We start from the raw sequence: 9,845 nt of genomic DNA on the forward strand, positions 1-9,845 counted from the left end.
CACAAACGGGAGTAATGCCATTATTTTCACTAATGATTTTATTGATGTGTGTTACCTATTGTGAGATCGAAGATCTGGCGCTAACTGATGACATTCATCAATATGAGTTTGCCTATTTGATCATATATTTTTGATTATTTCCCCATGGTGGCAAGGTTTGGAATTGTAAGTTAATAAATGTCATGCATTTTTGGGATTAGGCATAGATTATAATGTATTAGTAAATAATTGTGAAACCTTTCTTTATTCCAATTGTGGCTGTTGTAATTTTTCTTACATGATTTTTAAGGGAGTAAAAACAATTACCTACAAGGACTTTTTTTATGAAAAAACATTGTTTTTGTCTATTTTAACTATACAAAATGTATGATGGGAGGAAAACTATAGTTAACTAATTGGGAAAAAATACATCACCAGTCATTGACTTAGTTACTTTTGATTTGATTTTACAAAACCAAATTAACAAAAAATGGACGAAAAGAATAAAGCAAACAAAGAATTGCATTACCTTTCCTGGTGAATTAAACTATTGTTGTAAATCCAAAATTGTTTGAAGACCAATGTCCAAAATACAACACACTGGAGGAAGTTAGGTTCTGCATCTCTTGCTGGCGGAGATCTTGCCATCCTCTCCTGGTGGTGGTGGGGTATCAACAGCTTGCAGGGCTGGGGGTAGAAGATTTGAGTGATGTTATTTTGGACACAGGAAGTGGAGGTATCCATAGGCTGAGGTGTGGTTAGAGCTGGGGTGGGATATTTTGGTGTGGGCTGTGTGGGACTCACTGTAAGTGTCTGCCCAGGAAGACCAGGTGGACCAGGCAGATCCTTGTCAATCAGACTTGCAGGAGTGTAGACCTCATCGATGGCTTGATCCTGTTGGGGAGTGGAGGTATCCTCAGTGGTAGATTGTTATCCACACACCATTGAATCTATTATGATTTAATGACAAAAACTATTTTTGTAGTCTGGACTATACAACAAAATATTTAGAAGCTACAATATGAAGCAACCTAAAAGTAAAGAGCAAACAATTATGATGCCTGTACCCTTCAGAGGTGTGGGTATAGTTTATTCAAATAGGTTAAATGACACACAAAAGTTCCTTAAAATACCAGGAGAGAAGATGGCCTGAAATTTTAAAAGATGATTAGAAAGTATGAGTAGCATAGACCAAATACTTCACACAACACAGTAGAGAGGTAAATGAAATTAAACATTTCTATGCCTAGCAGCTAATATTCTGACATTAATACAACTTAGAAGGATATATAGCATTACTCATCCTATGAACATTGCAGAGTACATTTTCTCAGAAATAAGCAGCTATATTAAGCACACCACATTACATACCATAAAAGTTTGAGTAACTAAACTTTGATTTATAAAACAAATAACATCAATTTAATCTAATGACAGGGATAGAACAGCATACACATTTCAACCCAAAAACATTTCAAAGCATAGCATGTAATAGAGATTGATACATACCTGACACTTTGACAAATATGAAAATGTGTTAGGAAAGAGAGAATGTGCAAGATAACATTAAATATTATTTTGGCAAAACAAAAACAAGGCATCATGGTAGTTATAGTCATTTTAATTAAACAATAACAACATATGCAAATTTGTAAGTTGAACATACCTAGGGAAATTATGCAGTAATAAAAAACAGACATTTACAATATTTACTGCATTAATGTAATGTTATTTGGTGTAAAAACACTTGCAAGCAACATTACATCATGTGAAATATTATGGAGTTTTAAACATGTAATTTTATAAAATACAGAATACTTTCAAGCAAACCAGACCAGAATAGATTTGATACAAATACACATGTCTGTATGGTTCTTATACGTGCAAAACACATTAGCAACTGCTAAATGAAAAACACAAATTGCATTTAGGTTTAGTGACACATTCAATAGTGTAACTTACCAGTCTCCACTCCACCAAAGATACCTGTCAAGCCTTCAGGATGCAGGATTTGCAAGGCCTTCTCCTCCCAGGGAAATGTTGTTAGTGGGGCTGGGAGATCGCCACCAGTCCTCTGGGCCTCTAGCGAACGCATGGTGGCCAGCGAACCCACTCTCCCCCATAGGTCATTCCACTCTTTGTAATTTCCTCCTGCATGTGCAGGTTGTTTGCTACAGCATTCACTCTGTCAACAGTTCTGGCCCACATTTCCCTTTTTCTGATACATGGTTGTTTTTTGTACCTGGGCTCCAAACCATTGTGGCTCTATTCTAATAATCTAATCCAGCATGAACACCAATTCTTCTTTTGCCATTATCAATCAAACACAATTAAATAAATGTTATGAGCCAACAAGAAAATACATTATAGAAGAAATAGGGGACAAGAAACAGAAAAATCCCGCCCAAAGATCCTGACTTAACTGGCAAGAGTTCTGTTGGTAAAAGGTATGATGCAGTGGAAGGGAACAGAATCATCGTCTGAAATGGAGTGTGTTTTATAGTGTGGTATGCAGGTGAACACAATTAGCCAAAACTCATCAGGTGTGTGATGCTAGCAACCACCCTACACCCACAGGAATAGTCCATTGTTGACTGGGTCTTGCAATTGAATCACTCAGTCGGCTACCTACCACTAGAACACCGCCAGCATAACTGTGAAATCCAAATAGGTGCAGTGCAGTCCCGCCACCCAGATGGTGATGGAATAATGTTAACCAGCAGCGAAGTCCACTGCGCCACCAGTGGTGAACCGTTTATGTGCCACTCTGTCAACACTGATGCGGTTCAACCAGCACACATCTAAGCTAGGCAGAGGGACAATGGGAGGCCCGGCAAGAACTAAATCAGGCCCTCAGCCTCAAACGCTGCTCATCTCTGTAGTGTCTTTGCTCACAGCAGATGTACCATACTTACTCAGGTTGTAGTGAGATACACCATTTAGACGTAACGAAACACATTTTACAGCAATTGCGAGTAGGCATCCTGTTTTATGGTCCTAGTAAAAACTTTTACCCATGACCCCCTAATACCTGCCAATAGCAGGTAGTCTCCTCGTAGACTGCTGAGGTGAGTCTACCCATTGCACCTGTCAGTAGTACACCTTTTGGAAGTATCTTTAGGCTAGAAAGGTAGTTTGGTGGCAGGATTTGGCCAATAAAGAACATTGAAAACCGGCTTTAGTGTTTTTGAGGATCGAAAGTAGCTGAAGAGGAATATGCAAAGAGTACAAGGTCGCACACACAGTATTCAGGGAGGTAAAGAAATCACCACCAGGGCCATATGACCCCTACACTGACAGATCACGTGCCCCACGACTTTGTGTCTTTGAAGCCCTATAGCTGTTCAGACACACACACCTCACTAAATCCACATATGTCATCTCCTAGTTCTCCCCTTTTAGAATTGATTCTTGCTTTCTATCTCCCAGGTCACCTTCTCAGTAAATTAAGTGTGTAATTCTGCCTCTCCTCAGTCATCCAGTTTTACATGGAGATGCCCATTGCTCGAGGCACCAGGGCCCATTGCTCTAGGCATGAGAGCCCATTGCACTCTTCTGTGAGGACCTCTGTTTGTAGTAAAGTATAGTGTAACTGCAGTTTTCCACCTGCATTGTACTCTTCTGTGAGGACCTCTGTTGGTAGTGGAGTACAACAAGTTTTCCATCTACATTGTACTCTTTTGTGAGAAACACTGTTGGTAGCATAGTACAACTGACATTTTTAAGTGCCCTTATGTTTCCTCTGATGCCAATTGTTTGTACTGCAGTGCAACAAGCTCACCATCCCTATTGTACTCACCTATAGACTTCTTATTCTGTGGAAAATGTGGACCTAGATGTAGGGTGGTGTTGTATACATTTCACAAGTTGTCAACTGTGCACTTATGCCTTTGCTTTTAGTGGCCCAAGTAGTATACTTTTGCATTTACAGAGAATACATTTGAAAATTGTATAAATGACTCTATCTAAGCCTATCCATGAACAGTGCAAAAGGGATGGATTTATTTTCTTTTCGGTCTGGTACTGCTATTCCTGTTTATTGTTATTAATAAAGGATTGCAAATAAAGCAATACAGTGAAAAGGTTTAACTGGATGAACCATTGAGTGTTCACCCAGGAAGAGCTGTGACACTCAAGTGCTGCCATCATTTCAATTATATGCCTCCTCCTGCCCTCCCTTGGCATTAATCTTCCATATGCAACTGGTCAAGTTCAATGTGTTATTGTTTCAGTTAATTAAAACCATAACAATTTCAATTCTAAAAATACAGCAAAAATGCTGCAAAGGACAGTAAAAAGCAATACAAAAAAAGTTTTTTAGTGAATTCCTTATGATTTAAAAATCTTTTCTCAACAGTTATTAACACTCAAATATATATAAATGTTTAGTAAACAATGAATTCATCACTTATTAATGTCAAGTTGTTTATAAAATACATAATTAACAGTTAATTTGTCGGGGGTTAGTTGGCCCATAGTCCACTATCCTAAAGGGAATACTTTCAGGTGTTCTTGTCGTGCCTTCCAATGTTTTAATGTACAATTTTATTCTCTATGGCCAATCAGTCTAGTTCAATATTAACGGACGATGGCTCAAGATTCAATTGCTGGTGTATGGTAAAAAACTTTATTACTTGCCAGTTCAGTAAGGTGTCAGTTGGGTCCAAGCCCGCTATGATTGCAGATCTGCACATCCTTATTTTTCTGGTGTTCATAGCGTTTTTTAATAAAGTGACTTGTGCATTTATCAGTTTAGGCTATGTGCAGACTAGATGAATAAAATCCTCTTTACTGCCACCACATAATCTACATTCTTTCGGCACTGTGTGGACCCATGATGGCTGGTCTGCAATAGATGGCAGTTTACCTAAACGCAGTGCCATTAGATGTGCCTTTCGATAGGCCGAGAATGTGATGTCTGGATATGGTGCTGGGGTCAGTGTTTTTTAGTTGGCAATTACCATCCAGGCGTGTTTCCTCTTACAGAAGATGTTTTTTTCTACTAGCAAAGAATTAAATTTTGCTGATTTATTTATAGCTTGTTTGAATGATGAGTAGGACAGGCTAGTTTTCCAAAGCTCACCTGTGCAGGTTGCTAATAAAGGTTTTTTTAGGCATTGATTATAAGGAGAATTGTCATTCATCTCTGGTTTCTCCCGCAGAGCCTTGTTCAGTTCCGACTCTGCTGCATTTTGCTTCAGTCTGTACCATTGCTTAATGGTTGCGTACATTCTCCCCAGCGTTTCATTGATTCAAACAACAGACAACAGAAATAAAGGCATATTTTTTATCTGCATATTTATCACGTCCCGATGAGGACCTGCCACACTCTGATGAGGTCATCCGTGTACCCAGCAAACAAGGTCTGCCCATCAGCAGACCATGCCAGTGAGGGGCTCTGAGGTGGTTCAGCTTTGCTACTGTTGCTGATCACTTCCTGCTTCAGTTCATCCAGAATAATCTTCTCCTCTAGATCCCAAATCTTGATGCTGGGGCCAGTGGCCGCACACAGCCGTTGGGGCTGAAGCACAAAGCATTGATGGTGTCTCCGCTATCTAGGTTGTACAGGTGCTTGCCCTCATTCAGATCCCACAGCATGACCTGTCTGTCCTTTCCGCCAGGAGGCACAAAGCAAGCCGTCAGGGGAGACTGTGACCGTGTTGAGGAAGCCAGTGTTTCCAATCTGGTTGGTCTTCAGCTTACAGTTAGCCAAGTTCCACACCTTGACCATATTGTCCCAACCCCAGGACACAATGATGGGGTTACTGCTGTTTGGCGAGAAACGTACACAGAAAACCCACTCCGAGTGGCTCTCCTCCTGCATGCTGTACTTGTATAGTCCAAGTGTGTTCCAAAACTTAATGGTCTTGTCCGGGAGCCAGATACAATCTGACAGTTATCGCTGAGAAGGCAACACTCAGAACATCCTTGTTGTGGCCCACAAAGCGGCAGGTGGTGGTGCCTGTATTAAGACCCCACAACCTCAAGGTGCCATCCCAGGACCCCGAGAGCGCAAAATGACCACGTCACTGATGAAGTGATATTGTCCTCGAAGAGCGCAGTGAGGGATGCCATAGTTGTTCTCTTCCCGGGTCAGTTTCCACATGATTACACTTTCACCCTGGCTAGAACTCAAGATCATGCCGGGCAACTAAGGGGTGGTGGCGATTTGCGTCACCCATCCATTGTGGCCCTTAAGGGTACCCCGAAGGGTCATCTGCTCAGAAATGGCAGTAGCTGGCCAGGAGGGATGGCACGCATGGAGGATGGAGACAGACAAGAGGCCGAGCAAAAGCAGCGTTTCGTTGATTACCCCAAATTCTAATCTCATCTGCGCTGGGGACGCTGACTGGTGGATTTGAAAGACCCTTTTGTATGTTGTGTCTTGTAATTTATTTAACAGATCAGCGTCTTTCCCATACAGTGCTGTACTGCTGTATGACAATGTCAGTACCATTTTAACTGATATTACCACTAATAGGGGTTTGAACGATGACCCTTTCAGTTTTTTGCTAAGGACCTGAAAGCAAATGATAAAGCGTTTGTCCTCTAAACCATGGGCTCTTTTTGTTTCTGATGATTGTGCCTGCTGTCGATATAAAACCTCAGCTACAGTTCTGTCTCCCCCTACATTCTATTTTTTACAAGAGCATACCGATCATACCCTTAGTATATCTGCAGTCCTCTATCTTCTGTTTGTTTTTTTAAACATATTTTTATTAGTCCTCCATCTTCTGTGAGAACATACGTTGGTATTATAGCACAAATGCAGCTTTCCATGTTCATTGAATTCTTCTTTGAGGACATATTTTTGCTATACAGTGCAAATTCAGCTTTCCTGGTCCAAACATGGTTGCCGGTAGCAACCTCATGGTGCTCCGGGTAAAAGGAAGACTAGCCTTTTACATCTTAAGGTGATGCAGACACTTATGTGTTCTTGTCCACCCAATGAAAAAGCAAATAAAAAAAATCCTACTGCAGTACAAAACAAAAAAATTGCTTTGCATATACAATTCATGAATGAGATAAAGAATCAAACATGTGATGACAGAGTCTGCTTTTCAGTTCAAATTCAAAATATCTTTATTCGGTTTTCAGTATGAAAGCCACAAAAGTACAAATTTACACAGTAAAGACACCAAAAATAAAAGAAGAAGTTAAAAGTTCATGAATTGTTGTAATTAAGGACTCTTATACTATACAGTATATTTACTAGGGTCCATGTTAAGACAGGTTCTTGGATTACTCAAAGGTTCATGCGATGTTTGAGGCACATTCTAAGATAGTGTGCCACAGATTTTGATACTAGGGAATTCTCCAAGAACTGCAATGCCAGGAATGCTGGACGACATCTTCTGACCTTCATTACTTTTAGAACTGGTAAAATCCATCTCTTACGGAATGGTGAGTAAAAGGTACAAAAGAAAAGAACGTGGATTGTGGACTGAGGAGAGTTAAAGTCGCAGGGGCACGCTATTGTATTATGTGTCCAATTGTTCTGAGTGGGAAATGAAACCATGATGTGGAAAAGATTGAACCTGAAACGGGTGAGCAGTAACTTTTCGAATTGAGTCAGGTCTTGCTGCAGGTATGGTTGAATAGATGGTACAGTTTGTATCATGAGGCAGTGTTGTACTGATGGCTTGCCTATTTCTGTCATCAGCCTTAGTTGGTTTAAGTGAGACAGACATATCTTTTTTAGCTCTTTTTTTGCTATGTCTGTTACTGACTGTGGGTCATTAAAGAACCTCAGGAGGCCGATATCTGTCAGGAAAGTTTTTACATAGTGTAGCCACTTTATCTTTTCCGTGTGCTCTAGGTTCATGCAGTCCTCAATAATTTCTCTGGTGAGTGTGCATTCGTCCGTAGCCCATATTCTATGCCATAGCATTATGGGTTGGATCTTGATAAGGTCGGAGATATGTTCCACTCCCAGTTATAGGTGGCATCCGAAGGTGGTCATGCTTTTGGGGACTGCTAATAAAAATTTGAAAAAGGTGTTTTCGGTTTTTTGGATTTGGTCAACATTTGCTATTCCCCAGACTCCTGCTCCAAAAATCGCCGTGCTAATGCATTTAGCATTGTAGATCTTTAACATCTCTGCCAGGGGTTTTTTTCCTAGGCGAAGAGAAAAGGCTTTTAGAGCGCCCACTGTTCGTATGAGCGATAGCTTGCGGGAATTGATTGCGTCTTTCCATTTGAACTCCTCATCGATGGTGATGCCAAGACATGGATAGGTTTTTGTTGTTTCAAGCGGTAAGTTGTCCACAAAGATTGTTTTCACCCTTTTCCCCCTACTGCCAGCATGCATCACAAAGGTTTTCTTTATGTTAACTTTCAGGTTAAGATTGGTCATGAAAGTGCAGTAATTGTTTAAAGCTCTTTGTAGCTGAATTGGAGTTCGAGCGAGGATCACCGCATCGTCGGCGTATAACAGTGCCGGAATTGGTCGCCGACCTGCTGTTGGAAAGTCCTTTGTTCCCTGTAGCATTGCTGCCTCTAAGCCGTTGGTGTACAGCGTGAATAGGAAGGGGGCCAATACACACCCCTGCCTGACCCCCTTCTGTATTGGGAAGCTATCCGTAAGTTGTCCTTCCAGCCCATATCTTACCTTGCCTGTAGCGCCAGAATATAGCTCACGTAAAAAGTCCACTATTGCAGGGTCAATCCCCATTTCCAGCATTATTAGCCAAAGTTTTGAATGTACCACACAGTCAAACGCTGCCGTAAGGTCAACGTAGACCATGTGGAGACTGTTTTTTTTTTACAGTTGTATATTTTGCGGCCAGTAGGGTTAAGTTCAGAACTTGGTCCACGGTGCTCAGGCCTGACCTAAACTCGTATTGAAGGTCTGAAAGGAGCCCTTGTTCCTTGGACCACTCCTGGAGATGATCAAGAAGTATCCTTCCTGCCATCTTTCCCACTGAGTCCAGGAGCGAAATGGGTCGGTAGCAGGAAGGACTGTCTCTATTGCCTTTCTTAAAAATAGGGACCAAGATTGATGTTGACCATGAGTTAGGGAGATTGATTTCTTTGGCTGCGTTCAGTACTTTTGTTAATAGTGGGGACCAGAGGTCAGGAAGAAATTTGTAAAGGTCCATTGGAACGGAATCTGGACCTGGCGCCTTACCATTTTTTGCCAGGTTAATAGCTTTCTGTATCTCGTTGATGGTAAAGTGTATGTCTAACGGATATTTCACCGGTGGAAGGTCAGGTCGAGGAGTTAGATCTCCAGTTTTTGCCACTCCAAAAACCCCTGAAAAATACAACACCCAGTCCTCCGCACTTATTGCAATATCCAAGGATGGGCCCTCCTTGTTCCCAGCTAAGAATGGAGTTTTGACTATTCTCCAGAATACTAGGTGATCTTTTTGCAAGCTGCTGTCTAAAAGCTGAGTCCAGAGGTTGAGTTGTATCTCTTTTTTCCGTTGTTTTAGTGCGTGCGCGTATGATTTCCTTAAATTGACTATCTCTTCCCTGTTTCGTTCTTTCTTTGCTAGGGCTTTCTTTAGATTAGAATAGGCTTTTGTGCACTTGGTATTAAACCATCCTTTTCTAAGTGTGTTGTTTTCTTTTCTGGGTTTGATTAATTCATTTCCTATGGTCTTCACTATTTGGTCATAGTCGCTCAGGATTTCTTTCGCAGTGGCAGAAGGATTAAAACAGTTATCGATAAGTGTCCTGCATTTTTCAACTATTCTTTTTGTGGTCAGTTCTTGATCTAAAATACCCCATTTTAGGGTGAAGCCGTTCAACCTGTTTAGCGTGAGTTTTTCTTGATGCAGTAGGACAAAATTATCCTTTGCTGGGTTCTTATAGCGGACGGGTTCTAAGTATATTAATTTGAGGGGATAGTGGTCGCTGAG

General features: G+C 41.0%; 1 pseudogene; it reads right to left on the bottom strand.

Moving 5' to 3' along the window:
- Nucleotides 1-5,281: 5,281 nt before the first annotated feature.
- LOC144772080 (small ribosomal subunit protein RACK1 pseudogene) lies at nt 5,282-6,205 on the bottom strand (annotated as a pseudogene).
- Between the last annotated feature and the right edge of the window lie 3,640 nt (nt 6,206-9,845).

Source organism: Lissotriton helveticus, chromosome 1_1 (genome assembly GCF_964261635.1).
Source record: "Lissotriton helveticus chromosome 1_1, aLisHel1.1, whole genome shotgun sequence".
NCBI lineage: Eukaryota > Metazoa > Chordata > Amphibia > Caudata > Salamandridae > Lissotriton > Lissotriton helveticus.